This window comes from Symphalangus syndactylus, chromosome 2 (genome assembly GCF_028878055.3).
Source record: "Symphalangus syndactylus isolate Jambi chromosome 2, NHGRI_mSymSyn1-v2.1_pri, whole genome shotgun sequence".
Lineage (NCBI taxonomy): Eukaryota > Metazoa > Chordata > Mammalia > Primates > Hylobatidae > Symphalangus > Symphalangus syndactylus.
In genome coordinates, this window is record NC_072424.2 from 43148165 (window position 1) to 43166701 (window position 18537).

The window sequence follows — 18537 nt, forward strand, 5'->3', positions numbered from 1 at the left end:
ATGAATCTGAAGTCGAAGTGACTTTTGTAGCCCATACTTGGTTCCTTCTCACAACTTCTCTATGAATGATGATGGGTCTTCTGGTTTTTCTTTTGCCTTGTATGGCTGTCTGATTAGTTTCCATTGGGCTGATTTTATCTCTGAAATTATATTGTAAGCATCATGGAGGTTGTGGGGTCTGCATGGTGTTGGGCATACAGTTATCAATGATTATGGATAACTTGGTTCACCGTGATGTTTCTGTGGTGGAGTGACCACTGTTTGATACCTGGTTTGACAGATATCAAAACCATGGCAATAAGGGTCTAGAATTGGCTTGATGTCCACATTATCTCTTAGATGCAAAGACATTTTAGGTATAGGGCTTTGATTTTCAGTGCCATCAAATAGTACTTCCGGGGGGAGCCCCAGACAAGTCTGAGTCCTAACTGAAACCGGAGATTTCAGTCAGAAATAAACCAGCATCAGGAAGGGAGCTGGCCAAACACTGTTCCACTGCATCAGTGGGTGGCAGAGGCTGCTGGCAGGACAGAGTTCGCTGGCATCAGTCATGGCAGAAGATGACTCATAAGGCTAGTTGAATGTGTGTATATGAGTTTGTGTGTCAGAGAGAGACAGAGAGAAAAAAGATTCTTACTTCAAACGGCATTCTTCCTGTGTCTCCTGAGGATGTATTTTTTCCCCTCAGATGTTTCTTTTTTTCTACATAATAGTCAATGTTCAAGATTGTGTAAAAAAAAAAAAAATTAGGAAATAATCCAAGAACCCAATATTCAAAAGGGCCCGGGCAGACTGTCAGCATTTTGTCAATGGCTCTTTCTAGCCTGGATTGCTTGTGTGGTGGCGTGCCAGATCTATCTAACAAGATTGCCACTTGCTTTGCCTGTTCTTTGCTCTCAGTCTAAATAACTTCTCAATTCATTCTAGCCCTTTTACATTTTCATGGCTTGCTGCATTTCATTAGCTCACTTAAAATGAGAACATGGAATCAATACAGTACAACCACAGACCCAAAGATGGTTAGACTTAAAAGAGTCCTTTCTAGATGGTCCCATCTGGCCCACGGAGATCTTGAGCTCCTTGGTGTAAGGGTCCTAAGCCCAGGTGTCCCATGTCTGGTGAATTTAATTTTCTTCTTCCAGCCCTGCACCTGCCATCCTTGCGATCCTGCTTTCCCTGTTCTTCCCTCAGCCAAACTGAGGTGTGGCCTATAGAGAGAAATGGGTTTCTCAGGCCTGAGGTAGATGGAACCATTTAAGTACAAGGAATCCAGTGTGGAAAGGGGTGTTGTTCAGATTGCATTTATAAATGGGTTGGGAATAACACTGGCTGTGAAAACATCAAAAATCTGCAAAATCAACACTCTTTCTTCCTGGTAAACATGAAGGGCTCAGCAGCTGCACCTCCCTCACATGTGTTTGGCCAACTGCTACTTGGGACATTGTGCCTCCCTCAGCGGCTCATGGGTGCTGACTGAAGCCAGGATTGGCTCTTCGCTGGATCAAAAGGTGTCTCAATGCTCTGAAATGCCATACCAGTCAAGGGTGCAGTTGAACTTAACTGTAGCATATACCCGTCCATCTGGGTTACATGGATACTTTGATGCACCCCACATCCCTGTTGAGGTTTCACTGTGTCAAGACCCAGGGCAGGCAGAACTGACCCTCCTGCTTAGGCAAAGGTGACTTATGGGTGATTTCTTTCCATCAGAATCCTTACCCTCTCAGTCACCCCATAACCTTATACAAGAGAATTTGTTTATTTCGGAGAATCAGCCCACACACAGGTTTGAAGCAAGTCCAAAACGAACATTTGCCACTGTATGAAACTTATCTCATCTTGCTGCTCTTCAATGAGAACTGGTCCACTACTTCTCCCTGACCCCCTAAGTTGCCAATATCATTTGTGGAAAACTTACTGTTTAGAAATTTACTGGTTTCCCAGAACAAGAGCTATTTGCCTGAGTTTCTTTTAGAGAAAGCTGAACTGCCTTTTTGGCACTCCTCGTCTTCCTTTTTTTTTTTTTTCCCCCATGTATCTTCATAAGGAGATGGCTTGGAAATAGTTACCAGAAGAATACAGCTGTGTACTCCAGTCTAATTTCCTGGAGTGTGAGCCACGTCAAAGGGCTCAGATTCTGTTTTTGACATAGACCCAGGGATGTGCTGCAGATACAGTAGCAGGTGGACTGATTTCAGGGGAGCATCTAACCAGGAACCTGTGGCCGAAATTGGATGTGGGGGCTGGATGATAAGGCTACAAGTAGATGCACTGTTGGCTGAATTATTAGGTCAGATTTACATCCTTGATTCAGGAGGCTTCTTATGGTACTTAGAATTGTGCCTGGACAAGTCGTGGTCTTTTTTTTTTTTTTTTTTTGAGGCAGTCTCGGTCGGTTGCCCAGGCTGGAGGGCAGTGGTACAATTTCGGCTCACTGCAACTTCCGCCTCCTGGGTTCAGGCGATTCCTGGGCCTTCAGCCTCCCAAGTAGCTGGGACTACATGTATGCGCCACCATGCCTGGCTAATTTTTGTACTTTTAGTAGAGACGGGTTTTGCTCTGTTGGCCAGGCTGGTCTCGAACTCCTCATCTCAAGTAGTCTGCCTGCCTTGGCCTCCTAAAGTGCTGCAATTACAAGCGTGAGCCACCACACCTGGCCCTGGTCATTTTTGATCAGACACTGGAGCTCTGGAGGGCAGCCCTGTGAAGTGGGCAGATCTCTCAGAGCTGGGAGAGAGAGCTTACACTTCAAAGAGTGATCAGCACCTAACAGCTCTTTTGACATGTGTCTAGCATCTAGGTTACAAAAAAATCCTATATGTATAGGATGGGGGTGACCTGATTTTTAAAGAAGCCCTTGTGAAGAAAGACTTAGCCATTTTGGATGACCAGAAAAAGGAGAAGGCCCTTCTTAGAGGGCTGGAGGAAGAGGTGGTTCTTAAGCAGCATGCTCTGATAGCTTTGGGTTTGTCTTCCGGGGCCGTTGACTCTCCCAAATGGGGTGATGCTGGGCTGGTACCTCAGGAGCAGAGTAAGTTGGCTCTGACACTAGCCCTCTTCCTACTAGCCGTCTCTCCTCTAGAAAACTACCCTATCCCTGATGCAAGGCCTCTTCCATGTCTATACTGGCTTCTCCAGGCAGGAGCCAGGGCTTGTCTCATATCTGAGAGTTTCCAACTCAGTCCCAAAGGCTGCAGCTGCCTTTGATGTTGAGAAACAACAACAAAAACAAGCAAGAAACAAGGCAGCAACATAGGCTTTAGGAGACAGACATATCAACAGGCCGGGCGTGGTGACTCATGCCTGTAATTCCTGCACTTGGGAAGCCAAGATGGGAGGATCGATTAAGGCCAGGACTTCGAGACCAGCTTGGGCAACATAGTGTGACCCCATCTCTGCAAAAATAAAAGTAGAATTAGCTGGATGTAGTGGTGCATGCCTGTAGTTGGAGTTACTTGGGAGGCTGTGGTGGGAGCATGGAGCATCCCTTGAGCCCGGGGTGTTGAGGCTGCAGCAAATCATGATCTTGCCACTGCACCTCAGCCTGAGCAACAGAGTGAGATCCTGTTGCTCAGGAAAAGAAAAAGAAAAGTTATAAACAGAAGGCTTTGTATTTCAGTTTATAACTTAAAAATAAGGAGCATTTAATTCGATTTTGCAAATGTAAAGTAATAAGAATGTGATCTTAGTTCCACATTGCATCAGGTTACAGGTGGCACAGAAAAGGTACAGGTGTGAGAGAGCGGAATAAAACAGGAAGTTGCAGTGGAGAGGAAAGCTAGTGACAAGTAGGGTGGTGGGGAGAAGGAGAAAGCAAAGAGAGGCTCGCATGGAACGAGATAAACATGCATGAGCGGGCTTGTGAGCAGAGTTAGAAAACAGCACAATTTGAGGTGGAACCAGTTTGTAGTAAGGGGTCTTCTCTTAATGCTATAATTTATGTCCAGAAATTCTGAAAAATTACATCTTCACTTTCATTTTTTTTCCACTTTAAAAAGAAATTTTTGACAGGGTTTTGCTATGTTGTCCAGGCTGGTCTCAAATTCCTAGGCTCAAGTGATCCTCCCCAGTAGCTGAGACTACAGGTGTGAGCCACCATGCCTGGTAATACCTTCACTTTCCAAAAACTTTTGACAACCTGTCCTTTTAGAACGAACGCTTGATACTGACTGATGGTACTGTAAGAAGCAAAGACCCAATTTATTTAATAATCTTCAAAATAAAATGCTTTTTCTCAGGACTTCAAGACCAGCCTGGCCAACATGGTGAAATCCTGTCTCTACTAAAAATACAAAAATTAGCTGGGCATGGTGGCAGGTGCCTGTTATCCCAGCTACTTTGGAGGTTGAGGCAGGAGAATCACTTGAACCTGGGAGGCGGAGGTTGCTGTGAACCGAGATTGCACTACTGCACTCTAGCCTGGGAGGGAGAGTGAGACTCTGTCTCAAAAAAAAAAAAAAAAAAAAAGCTTTTTCTCCCCCAAACAAAAACCTTATTGTCTTTAGATGAGCCCAAAGAGTTAAAGAAAATTGAAAATTGTCTGTATTGATACATGAATATACATATACACATACATAAAAAGAGAAAAGGAAATATTTTCATAGCATCCAGCAGTTTTTTTCTGGGTGATAATTTTATGACTATTTTTTCTTTTTTGGTGGGGGGAAGGGTGAGTTATTTTCTATCTTTTTAAAAACAGTGAACAGTATTACTTTATCAGAAAAGGAGTTATTAAGATATAATGCTCTGGTTGAAACATATGGATAAACAATATTTAAATACAGTATTATTATTTACCTAAAGTGTTATTTACTTTTTATAGCTTAAGTTTGGAAATGCATGCATTTAGTGTATATTAGCCCTTCCCCTGCTTTCTTCTAGCTTTTAAAATTTGTAATTTTTACCAAAGTTACACAGGCATAGAGTTTCAAGAATCCAATATTTCTACAGGACCACAGTCTCCGACACTGTTACCGTTAGCCCCCTGCTGCCCCGGTGGCAGCCACTTTAAAATCTTAGCTGATTCTTTTGATATTTACTTCCACATTTGATAGTAACCTGTATGTTTTACTACCTTTTGGACATCATCTGTTAACTTATCACCATGTAAGATGAAGATTTGGTTCTCTTTTCCTTTCCCTTCCCATTCTTTTTTTTTTTTTTTTTTGAGGAAGAAAAATCCTGTCTTCTCTGAAAATCTTGGGTGTCAGGCCTTATCCGAGAGGGACAAGGTTTCCTTATTTGGAATAACATGTGCATTCTTTGGCCTTTTGTGATTTTGCCAATAAGACTTTTAAAGTCTGCTCCAAAACTCTAAGTTATTGGCTTGAATTGGGCCATGTGTTGCTATGAGCTCTGTAGACCAAATAAAACCAGGGGATTGTCAGAATCTGGATTGAATTTAAGGCATCTCCTGGAGGTTGTTTTTTTGGACCAAATTACAGATTACCAATTATTTTATTATCCTTTGCTTTGGTCATAAAAGTAGAGTGTAGAGAAAATATACAACCCTAGTTCATTGTTTGCTGGCCTCTGGAAAACTTGGTGGGGGGCGGTCCTAGAAGGCACCTTCCTTGAGCTCTTAGTTTCAGGAAACTCTCAAAAGACAGCTTATGTTCATATTTGGTGATGTACAGGGTTTGTGGGGCAGTGGTGGAGATGCCCATGTCTGGGGGACCCAGCTGGATTTGTATAAAGTCCCAAGAAGCGCCCCTTTTCCAGAAGGGCTGCTACAATCCAATCTCAGGAACGTGGACTGTTATCTGAGTTCTGACAGTTTCACTTTGTTCCCAGGGCCACCCCCAGTCACCTCCAAATTCTTTGTATAATTCCAGAGGCCATTCCTCTGGGCTTATCCTGCTTCCTCCACGCTGGTGAATAACTCCCACCTCCTGCCCTTTGTCTCTCTATTTATGGCCCTTCTGAATTCTGGAGAAGACTTCACTGGGACTTACGTCAGTGAGCTTAACATCTTTCTCATTAATGAGGAATGAGAGAAGGCAACAGGACAATGCCCCCATGGCTTCCACTGTAAGAAAGTTGAAGACTCTGAATCTTAAAGTTATTAGAGCAGTTGGAAGCCACGTGGTTTTAACAGCTCTGCTTGTGTACCTCTGGCAATGAGGATCTCACTCTCTAGGAGCCACTCTTTCCATTGTTGGATAGCTCTTCTCATTGGAAAGCTCTTTCCCACTGATCTGACATTCTTGTCTGGAACTTTCATCCATTTCAGAGGATAGGAGCATTGTTGACGGTACAGTTTGCCCAACCAATCAACACATTACTCTTCCTTTTGTTCTGACATAAGTGGTATAAAATGGGGTAATAGTTGCATTTTGGAAAAAGTAATGGCACTATACAAATGCAAGAAACGTTATTGATTGGCTTTTATGGCTTAGATGAGTTTGACTTGAACTTTCAGCATCATATACTCCATTAGTTGAGAACATTGCAGTGACCTTTTTTAGGAAGCAGTTTCCTGGAGATTTAGTCAGTGTAGAAAAATACCATATTCAGCCTTTATTCCACAAAAGTGTCAAATATTTATATGTCTGAATAGTCTGGGCTGGGTGTGCCAGCTCACACCTGTAATCTCAGCACTTTGGGAGGCTGAGGTATGAGGATTGCTTGAACCCAGGAGTTCAAGACCAGCTTGGGCAAAATGTCGAGATCCCATCTCTACAAAATACTAAAAAAATTAGCCGGGCGTGGTGTTGCATGCCTACAGTCCAGCTACTTGGGAGGTGGAGGCAGGAGGTTCTCTTGCACCCAGAAGTTTGAGGCTGCAGTGAGCTATGATCACGCCACAGAACTCCAGCATGGACGACAGAGTGTGACTCTGTCTCAAAAAAAAAAAAAAAAAAAAAAAAAAGTCTGGGCCCACTACTGTTTTGGCTTAGATGCCCTTTAATTTCTTCCTTTCCCTTTCCTTTTTATTTTTGATAGAGTCTTGCTCTGTCACCCAGGCTGGAGTGCAGTGGTGTGATCTTGGCCCATTGCAACCTCTGCCTCCTTGATTCAAGTGATTCTCCTACCTCAGCCTCCTGAGTAGCTGGGATTACAGGCACGTGCCACCACACCTAGCTAATTTTTGTATTTTTAGTAGAGATGGGGTTTTGCCATGTTGGCCAGGCTGGTCTCAAACTCCTGATCTCAGGTGATCCACCCTCGTTGACCTCCCAAAGTGCTGCAATTACAGGTGTGAGCCACCGTGCCTGGCTGCCCTTTAATTTGTATGTGTCCCGTTTTGTTTTTCACATATCTCCCTCTATGTGATCATGTGTGTATGTTTAGTTTTAAAATTCTGGTTTTTTTAGAGAAGAAAGATATTAAGAGCTAATTATGATACCTTTAAAAATGAAATTCTGAAGTTGAAGATTAAATTACTTATACATTTTATTAATTGATATCTTCCAGGAGGAAAATATCCTGTTTTGTGCAAGGGAAGATCAGGCTCTTTTTGATGAAGGGATAGCAGAATGGTTAAGAACAGGCTTTCTGAGTGGTGGCAGCTCTGTAATCCCAGGGCCTACCCATCCCTCACCTCTAAGTGCCTGTATTCCTTCGCAAGTCCTCACCCACTGTGACTAGATATGGTTAGGGAGGAGGACCAGTTTTGTAAATACCAGAACAAGTATCTTCTAACTGTATTTGAGTCTTGATAAAAATGAGTCTAACATGCAGCTGCTGGCGGGGAGCAGTGGCTCATGCCTGTAATCCCAGTTCTTTGGGAGGCCGAGGTGGGCAGATCACCTGAGGTCAGGAGTTAGAGACCAGCCTGGCCAACATGGTGAAACCTTGTCTCTACTAAAAATATAAAAATTAGCTGGGCGTGGTGGTGTGTGCCTGTAATCCCAGCGCTTGGGAGGTTGAGGCAGGAGAATCGCTTGAACCCGGGAGGTGAAGGTTTTTTTTTTTTTTTTTTTTTTTTTGAGATGGAGTCTCGCTCTGTCACCCAGGCTGGAGTGCAGTGGCGCGATCTCGGCTCACTGCAAGCCCCGCCTCCCGGGTTCATGCCATTCTCCTGCCTCAGCCTCTCCAAGTAGCTGGGACTACAGGCGCCCGCCACCACGCCCGGCTAATTTTTTGTATTTTTAGTAGAGACGGGGTTTCACCGTGGTCTCGATCTCCTGACCTCGTGATCCACCCGCCTCGGCCTCCCAAAGTGCTGGGATTACAAGCGTGAGCCACCGCGCCCGGCCGAGGTGAAGGTTTTAGAGAGCCAAGATCATGCCACTGCACTCCAGCCTGGGTGACAGAGGGAGACTCCGTCTCAAAACAACAACAAAAAACCATGCAGCTGTTACATGTTCTCCCACCTGCCCTAGGATTTCTCTTACCTTCACCCTCAAATGCTTTTTCTTTGGAAAAATCACTTGGGTGCAGTTTGTTGAAAGTGGTCAGCAAATTATTCTTCCCATAGCTCTGGCATAAGTCTCATTCGAAATGGTTTTATGAGGCAACCGTAAAAAGAGCTGGTTTTCTCAGTATTTAGAAAACTCTTGTTTTCTAAGTACTGAGGGTATTGCCAGAGGTTCAGTTTTGTTTTTCTTACTGTGATTTTGATTTATTTGAGTCTGATAGAATGGTATCAGTGACATGAGGAATAATTACAGCATCTTTTGAAATTCTATCCTGGAACCCCACCAGGAACCGACCCAGATTGGTGCCAAGGTACACATAATAGGTTTTAAGGTTTTTAAAAATACTTGTTGGAAATGCTAGGCTTTTTGATACTTAAAGAGCATTGTTTTAGTGGGTGGAGTTCTTTTTTGATCCTCTAAGTTTAAACTTCTTAGTTCAGGGGTGGCCAGTGACCATCCTGTGTTGTGAGAGTTTAAGAGGCCTCTGAGAGGCAAGACCTGCACGTGTATGTGTATGTGTGTGTGTGTATGTGTGTGCACATGCACACTCACATTTGCACTTCTTCATTTTGCCAACAAGTTTTTTTTGTTTGTTTTTTTTTTTTTTGAGATGGAGTCTCGCTCTGTCGTCCAGGCTGGAATGCGGTGGAGCAATCTCGGCTCACTGCAAGCTCCGCCTCCTGGGTTCACGCCATTCTCCTGCCTCAGCCTCTCCGAGTAGCTGGGACTACAGGCGCCCACCACCACGCCCGGCTAATTTTTTTGTATTTTTAGTAGAGACAGGGTTTCACCGTGGTCTCGATCTCCTGACCTCGTGGTCCGCCTGCCTCGGCCTCCCAAAGTGCTGGGATTACAAGCGTGAGCCACCGCGCCTGGCCCATTTTGCCAACAAGTTTTAAGCTTTTCTGGACTTTCTGCTTTTACTGAATCTTCAGAGATGCTTGCTATCTTAGGAAATTTCATGTGATATTAAGACTTTAAATAAAGATAAAAATAATTTGCTTTAAACCAAGAAAAAGAGACAGAGAGATTGGCAGCAATAAATTAACATGTTAACATTGGTGGACAGATTCTTGTGTTTTCTTTGAGACTTCCTTTGTTTTCTCAGCTTTCTATGATTAACATGTATTACTTTTATATTAGAGAAAATGATTTGTAAAAAAGCATGGTTGCTTTGAAATTCATTCTCAGTCTGCCGATGGGATAACAAGGTAGAGAATACAGGAGGGATGACAGATTGGAGCTTAGGGACGTCGGGAGCCAGGGCTGCCACAGGAACTGTTGTTCCCAGCCTTTTTGTCATCAGAGACGCCCTCTTTTGTTTTTATACTTATTTATTTTTCTTCTAAATACCCCTTGCTCTGAAAAATTTCATCAAACCCAACATGTTTATTAAGTAATAATATATTTTCCCACTCTTGATCAATCGAAGATAGACTTAACTGCCTATTAGAGTTACCCGAGTCTTTATGGAGTTGATACTGTTCCAGCTGAGAGTAAAGATGTGTGGTATTTGAATTGACTCTTATGTTAGACATTCATCTATGTCCTCCACATTCATTTCTACCTGAGTGGAATTTTCTGGGCTGTGGACCCAAGGCTGAGGCTCTGCAGTTAGAGCTCTTCTGTGTTTTGGACCCAGGAAACCTGTATTCCTTCTGACACTGGAGGCAAGAAATAGGCATTTTTGTGGCGGGGAAATGTCTCCTCCAACCCTTTTTAGTCCTAATCTAAATGAGAAAGGAGAGAGCCAAATTCCCCAACTCCGGCATCCTCCTACTCGGGAATAAGCCCACTCCCATGGAGTCCTGCAGAAGGCGGGAGGAGGAGTTTCTGGCACCATTTCCCAGCACTGCATTCCAGTTTTCTGGTCACTTTTTCTGAACCTCCTGCTGAGGAACTGTGAAAACAAAGAATGGTAACCATACAAGGAAACAGTCCAACTCAAACATAATAAAAATTAATTTAAAATATTAGTGGATCTCTTGTTGAACACCAAATGGAGGGAATTAAATTATTAATGCCTAGGAAAATAACTTTAAAATCCTTTCTCCTTCTCTACCACTTGGTATCCTGTACATGACAGCAGCTGCTCCTATAGAAACTCCATTTTACTTTTCATCTCCTCACTCTCCCCAGCCCTCCAGGAGTAGTGGGGCATAGAAAGCCTCCCATCCCTTTCATCTGGACAGCTAAGGAAGCTAGAGGGGACACTTCTCTTCTTAGAGGTTGACCTCAGTTCCATTCCAAGGATAGGGTGTAGAACAAGAGTTTTTAGTTTTTATTGGAGCATGGACCCCTTTGAGAATCTGATGAAAGCTTTGGACACTTTTTCCAGAAAAATTATATGATAATAACTAACATTTATGTTGTAGACATTGTGCTAAGCACTTAGGTGTATTACCTCTTTTGATGCTCGTCACAACCCTGTGAGGTGTAGGCACTGTTATCTCTGTTCTGCAGATGGGAACACTGAGCCATTGAGATGTTAAAAGATTTGTCCAGGGATACACGTATAAAAAGTGGTAGAGTATTTGCATATAGTTTTAGTTGGCACTCAGGTTAAGATCTTCAGCTCTAGATTATGAGCCACCACCTGCAATCACTTAAAGACAGATGTCTGCACATGTAACAGGGTAGCAGGTGGATACTAACCACCACGGCTGGTGACCAACCTACTTGTCAGGGTGGTAAAGGAAGGGAAAGGCTGCTCTTGGCTCCCCTTTTGCAGAGTCCTCCCCCGTCCTCTTGCACCAGTTAGGTGAGTCTGCGTGTGGGTTTCTAAGTGTCTATGCTTTGCAGTGATCCCACACAGTTATCTAATTGGCATTTAATGTGAGCTGGGAAGTCAGACAATCTGGGCTTCTCTCTTGGTTTTGCTACCACCAAACTGCGACTTGGGGAGTCATTCAGACCTTGTACGCTCATCTGCAGACCAGGGAGAATGAACTCTGGACTTCACTAGGATTGGGAGAGTCTTGCTACAGTGAGAGGGAGTCACTGCCCTTAATGTGTCTTCCTGTGGCCCATAAGTGAATGGCCTGCTATAGTGTGCACATCTTTCTCTTATTAAGATTAGGGGTCCCAGAAACTGGCCTGTGACTGCTGACCACATTTGACACCTGCAGTTTTTGGAGTTGCAGTGAATATTTTCTTAGAGCTCCAATCCGTGATCAGTAATAATTAAGATTTTGTAATAGCTTGTACTCCCTCTTCTGTCTGCCCTTCTTCCCACCCGTTTGGCCATGACCCCCATGGCAGGTATCCTTAAAATCACAGAGCTGTGAAACGGCAGTGCTGGAAAGGAACTTGATCACCTATGGCCAGCCATGCCATTGTGCAGAAATGGAAATAGGCTCACAGAGGTGCAGAAACTTGCCCAAGGCCACACAGCTAATCCATGGGAGTAGAGGCTGGATCATATTCATCATAGTTTCTCTGTTTTTGTCCTCACTGCCTCCCAAACTTCCTCAGTGCATGGAGAATGAAGGAACGAACTATTTGTACAAGCAGAGCTATTTTAGAAGTTCTTCATGGCGCTAGGCCCATAGTTCCTCATATTCAGGTAATTGTTAACTTCTCTGAGCACCAAGATGAATCTCTGCTGTAGACAGAGACCTGGGAAATACCCCTCTCTATTTACTGCATTATCCCAGGTAGCGTAGAGATGGATATAGCCAGGCAGTGTGTTGAGAAACTTTTGGAGGTCAGGGTGGTGTGGTTTATTAATGGCTGTGCTGGGGTTCTCTCTGCAGCAGAGGTCTAACTTGGATATAAAGAGCATCTTTTCTGAAGCTGGGCCCAGCTGATCTGAGTGGTGACATTTAGCACTACTAGGCATTAGCTTCTAGCATCCACGACCTCTTGCCACATGCCACTGTGAGTGTTCATGGACTCCACTTCTCTCTGCAAAAGAGAATTCTATTTTCTATTAGTAAAATAGAAAGTTTCCTAGTAACACTACCTTCTAAGGAGAAGTCTCTCTTGGTTAGTTTAGTGCCTGGACCTTTTTCATATGGAGTCAGGGCAATGAGTAGAGGCTGAATTAGAGAACTAGGAAATAGGGATGGTCAGAGTGTTTGTGTGTGTGTGTTTGTGTGTGTATGTGTATTTGTGTAAGCAGCTACTGGCATCTGAAAGGGCCAATACTTGTAGGTGAGAAGAGAGAATGGAGGCCAAAGGAAAGGAGGAGGGAGAGGCAAGAAGTGTTTATCAGCACAGGAGATGAAAAGTAAAAGGAAGTTTCTAGAGGAGCTGTCTGTGTTTAGGATATCAAGTGGTAGAGAAGGAGAAAGGATTTTGAAGATACTTTCTTGTGCATTAATAATTTAATTCCCTCCTTTTGGTGCTCCACAAGAGATCCCCTAACATTTTAAGTTAATTTTGATTATGTTTGAGTTGGATTGCCTCCTTGTATGGCCACCAAGTGGACACTGGGCTACATGGAGACCCAGTTATGCTCAGGCGACACTGGTCTGTTCTATCTGGGGCATAGAACAGAGAATGGTGAGGCAGTAGAATGTGAGAAGCACACTCCGGAAGGTGAGTGAGGGGGGAAATGCTCTGTGGCAGGGGGCCTGGGGTTGATTTGCGGAGTCAGCGTGTGCTTAGTGTTACTTCATTCTGCACAAATCCCAGATCATTTTCCTGTGTTAAAAATAAAGAAATATGTCAGAGTTCTCAGATTCAGTGCTTATTTACTTCATACCCTATCTTCAAAAATAATTTGAGGCAGTTTGAATTTAGTGGGGAAATGCGGCAATTCATTCAGACTGTATTTTTTCCATAAATAGAAAGGAAATTTGCTTTGAGAAGGAAGAATAGGTTGAGTTTCTAGGCCACATTTTACTGACAGAAATATTATTGGGGAAGGATATTTTAATTTTTGTTCTCCAAGAAATTGCTCTTTTGTACTGCTCTGAGGTGGAGGTGGTTTAGCACGAGAGGATTTTTAAACCAGGGGAAGGAGCGGTGACTGTTCGGCTTAGATAAAGGGAGTGCTTTCTTCTGTCTGTGCCTCCTGGGGTCGAATCGATCTGTGTGAGCTGCCTGTCCAACATTCACGTTCAGTGAGATGACTTCTTTGAGTGGCTAAAGGCCCCAGAACAAACAGCCTGCTGGGACTTGCAGGTCTGTGCATGGAGCTTCTTTCTGTCGGCTCCTAGAAGGGCAGAGCAATGCTTCTGCAGAAGAGTAACATCCAGAAGACTGACACTCAGAATGTTCAGGCAAGAGTACCAGTCAAGGGCAGAAAAAAAGACCCGCCTGGTACTGCTGGTAAGTAAATAAGCATCACAGTCTTATTTACTTATTTATTTATTTATTTTTTTAGAGACAGGGTCATGCAATGCTGCCCAGGCTGGAGTGCAGTGGCTGTTCACAGGTGTGATCGTAGCACATTGCAGCCTTGAACTCTTGGCTTCAAGCCATTCTCCTGCTTCAGCCTCCCGAGGAGCTGGGACTACAGATCCACACCACCATGCCTGGCTTCAGCGAGGTCTTTTTAGCCCAGTGGCCAAGCTGTTGGTTACCTTGAAATTGTCTATATTTTTTGACTACCTTAAGGAGCCTTGTGTGAGGGCAGAAATATCAGCTGCCTTCTGATGTTTGAAGCAGTGCCCGGGGCAGACGGTGATTGCCTACCTAGGTTTGAAAGACCTCAGGAAAGCAGCTTCCTGCTGGGAAAAGGCCTGTGACCAGTTCCTGGTCTCTCCGTGGGTCACACCTGCCTTGTTGAGGCCGGTCTGTCTGACTGGCTGGGGAAGTCCCCAGGGAGTCTTGCTGATATTGGTCACAATTTCTCAGCTGTGTCAGTGTTTCTCAAAGTGACTTCTAGACCCCAGGCATCAGGATGTTCTGAGATGCTTGTGGGAAATGTGTATACCTGGACCCATACCAGGTGGACAGAGTCCGAATCTCTGGGAGATTTGGGCTTCCCAGGTGATTCCTTTTACCCTGTAGATGGGGAACCACTGTCCTACTTGCTGCCACGGTGCAGAACTGGATGTTGTGGTTAGTAAATTTGAAGCCAGATGATCCTGGACTCAAATTTTGTGTCCTTAAGGAAGGCGGGGAAGGAAGAAGGGCCGGCAGTGTGCAGGTGTTGAGTACCAGCTGGGAGAAGATGCGTGGTTAGTGCTTCCAGCTCTCTTATGTGCGCTTAGCAGTAGCCCAGGGTGTGGATGTTTTATGCCTGTGTACAGGGGAGGAAACTGAACATCAAAGATTGAGAACTCATTTAACATCACACAGTTGGTAGGTGGAAACCAGCGTGGCCAGCCTTCTTGCCTTTTCAGTTATGACTGTAATCCCCACTCTAGAATGATGAGTGTCTCCTTGAGTCTGGCTGTGCAGTGGAAATATGATACGAGCTATATAGGTAATTTAAGACTTTCTAGTAGCCACGTTAAAAAAGTAGAAACAGACAAAATTAATTTTAACAACACTTTTTTCTAACCGAGTATATCCAAGCTATTATCATTTCCATATGTAATTGTATAAAAAAAACTCTCAGATATTTTACATTCTTTTTTAAAATTCTGAGTCTTCAAAATCCAATGTGTACATGACTCTTACAGCACATCTCAAGTCACACTAACCATATTTCAAGGGCTCAATTGCCACCTGTGGCTAGTGGCTGGAGAGGTATGTCCTACCCTGCTGTCCAGGTAGCCAGGGGTCAGAGTTTTCTAGAACACTGATTTCCAGGCACCCCAGGATGGATTCATGCTGGGCAGACTGCATGCGTGTCACCTGAGGAGAGGATATTAAAATTCCTCCATCAGGCTGGAGCCCCAGGTGATCTTTTTGTGTAACCTGGTTGGAAATGGCTATGCTAAAAGCATTCGCTGGCAATTTACTTGGGTTGTCTATGACTATGCTTGCCCCCTTTTCAGGGACAGTTGCATTCCAAGCACGTTCTCCGGGAGTGGGGGGGGTGGGGGGGTGGTAAGAATGGTGGGGGAATGCACACCCTAAGGGTCTTTTCCCTACCTTACTAAATAGAACTATAGTTTCAGTGGAGAAAAGAAATCCCGCTTGTTTTTCTGGATGTGATCTTGCATAAGGGGTGGAACCTTTCCTTTTGATGGCTGAGAGCGGGATCCTGTGTTCTCAGGAAAGGTGAGATGAAAGAACCAACATACTTAGAGGAGAATGAGATATTGTGTACTTAAGCTGTGTTCTTTTCCAGTGGTTTGATTTTAAAGTTTATTTGCTGACTTAGAGTAAGAAATTTGGTCCAAAAGAGTTAGAGTCCGGGAGTCTAAACCTCAAATGCTTCAGAGGCCAGGCAGGTAGCATGAGATGAAGGGTAAAAGATTGAAGACCAAACTGTTAGGAATGTTCTCCTCGCTCACAAAAATGTTGTGGTCTTCCTTTTTTCTGGAAACATAAGACTCTTGACCTTTCATTTTCCTGTTTTTGATAGATAAATATTTATCTTTTGTAAGAGAAAAACCAGTGCATGCAACTGGGATCAATGGCAGCCAACACTCAGCTTTAGTTTTAGGGAGATGAATCGGAGAGCCATGGCCATTTACAGGGCAGCAGCTACTACACAGCTCCATCCAGTTGTTATCCTTGAGGTCCAGTGTTGCCAGATCCTGTTATTTTTTGAAATTATAAAATGTTTGGCTTTATAAATGTTATTGTAATTTAAAAATCATTATAAGGCCGAGCATGGTGGCTCATGCCTGTAATCCCAGCACTTTGGGAGGCTGAAGCTGGCAGATCACTTGAGGTCAGAAGTTCGAGACCAGCCTAGCCAACATGGTGAAAACGTATCTCTACTAAAAATATAAAAATTGGCTGGGCTGAGTATGGTGGCGGATGCCTGTAATCCTAGCTACTGGGGAGGCCGAGGCAGGAGAATCACTTGAACCCAGGAAGTGGAGGTTGCAGTGAGCCAAGATTATGGCACTGCACTCTAGCCTGGGCGACAGAGCAAGACTCCGTCTCAAAAAAAAAAAAAAAAAAATCATTATAGACTCACAGGAAGTGGCAACAGATGGTACAGAGGGATCCTGTGTGCCCTTCACCCCACTTCCCCAGTGTTGATATTTTATGTAGGTATAGTATGACATCAAAACCAGGAAATTGACATTGCTACAATCTTATTCAGATATTATTTGTGTTATATGTACTCATTTGTGTGTGTGCACACGTGTATGTAGTCCTGTGCAGATTTGTATAATGACCACCATAATCAAGAAAACCTTTGAAGCTGGGCGCTGTGGCTCATGCCTGTAATCTCAGCACTTTGGGAGGCTGAGGCGGGAGGATCGCTTGAGCCTAGGAGCTTGAAACCAGCCTGGGCAACATAATGAGACCCCATCGCTATAAAAAAATTAAATAATTAAAAAGAAAATCTTTGGCTTTTGAATTGTTTGTGCAAATATAACATTGAAAACTTTGTTTAGGTCTAAAGAACATGCCATAGGCCTGGTATGGCCTGTTGGACCTCCAATTTTCTTTTTTTTTTTTTTTTTTTTTTTGAGACAAGAGTCTCGCTCTGTCGCCCGGGCTGGAGTGCAGTGGCGCAATCTCGGCTCACTGCAAGCTCCGCCTCCCGGGTTCACGCCATTCTCCTGCCTCAGCCTCCGAGTAGCTGGGACTACAGGCGCCCGCCACCGCGCCCGGCTAATTTTTTGTATTTTTTAGTAGAGACGGGGTTTCACCGTGGTCTCGATCTCCTGACCTCGTGATCCACCCGCCTCGGCCTCCCAAAGTGCTGGGATTACAAGCGTGAGCCACCGCGCCCGGCCATGACCTCCAATTTTCAACCTCTGTTCTAGTTTAGCCCTTTCTTTCTTTTATTCAGATAAAATTCACATGACACAAAATTCATTGTTTTAACCATTTAAGTAGAAAATTTTTTTTAGTATATTCACAAAGGTTTGCAACCATGACTACTAATTCCAGAACATTTTTGTCACCCCAAAAAGAAGCTCCATTTAGCATTTTCACCCCATTCCCCTCTACCCCCTTTTCCTGACAACCAACAGTCTACTTTCTGTCTCTATGGATTTATCTATTCTGGACATTTCATGTAAATGGAATCATACAGTAGGTGACCATTTGTGTCTGACTGGGCCTTTTATCTTACAGAGGAAGAAACTTAGGGCCAGAGAAGGAAGGTAACATGCCCATAATTATACTGCTGGCAAGTGCCCTAGTCTGGACTTGAACCCAGAACCAGTACTCTTTGTACCATACCTTTCTGCCTGTTAGCATTCAAGTCTTCAGTTTTATGATGATGGTGATAAAACTACCACCCCAGCTATTTCTTATCAGTTGGCTTAAGTAAGCATGCGTAATAACAGAATATTTGTTACTTGTACAGAGTATTAACATTCTGCAAAGAGTCACTTTGGAAATGGGAATTGTCAAGGAGAAAACAAGGTAGTTTAGTTCAGTGTATGTTTATTGAGTGCGTACTGTGTGCCAGGCTCTGGGCCAACAGGGATGAATTGGATGAGTCCTAACCATCAAGGGGCAGTCATTTGGGGGAAACAAAGAGATTAAAGATAATTTCCAGATGTTGAGGGCAAATATGACTGTGGGGCAGAGGGAAAGGGCATCAGTTCTAGCCTGGGGGTGGGGTGGTGGTGGTGGTGAGGGATGACTTAAGGGGTGGAAGGAAGCTAACAGGTAATGAGGCAGCAGAAAGATGTTTTAAGCAGTAGAGACCTGAGCAAAGGTTTAGGCATGATGGATCCAGAGAGCTGAGCCGTGAGCTCATTGGTGGTGATGGAGGGCGAAGTGGGGTATTGGAGATATGGTTCGAGGGGTAGGCTTGGGTCAGATTCTTGAGGGTCTTGAAGTCATAAAAGGTCAGATACCCCTGTGGATGTCTGAATTTTTCAAGCTGAGGATGGCTGAATGGAGGCAGAGTAAGAGAAGCCAAACATGGGAACTGGGTTTCCTGGGAAATACCCAGGTCTGAACAATTGGGGTGGAGTCAGGGGTATATGGTGGTGGAACCAGTATCTAAGTAGCAACAGACTTGAGAAGAATCAAGGCAAGAGAAACCAAGAGACCCATTCTAGAGGCCATGATGAAGTCCTGCCCATACTTCATGCCATGATGAAGATGCCATGGGGCGTCTTTAAAGGGCTCTCAGCCCTGTTCCCACTGGCCGGCCTCCTCCTCCTTGTTTACCTGCCCACCCACT

At 44.2% G+C, this 18537-nt stretch overlaps 1 protein-coding gene across 9 annotated transcripts in view; it reads left to right on the forward strand.

Moving 5' to 3' along the window:
* Positions 1–18537, forward strand: part of SORBS1 (sorbin and SH3 domain containing 1) — a 253422-nt gene that overhangs the window by 48046 nt on the left and 186839 nt on the right. The window contains exon 1 of one of the 9 annotated variants that reach the window (XM_055254466.2): positions 13622–13640. The exons of the other annotated variants lie outside the window; for them this stretch is intronic. The gene's annotated coding sequence lies outside the window, so the exon portion shown is untranslated. Of the gene's footprint in view, positions 1–13621; positions 13641–18537 lie in introns of those variants that run through there. 9 annotated transcript variants of the gene reach the window in all.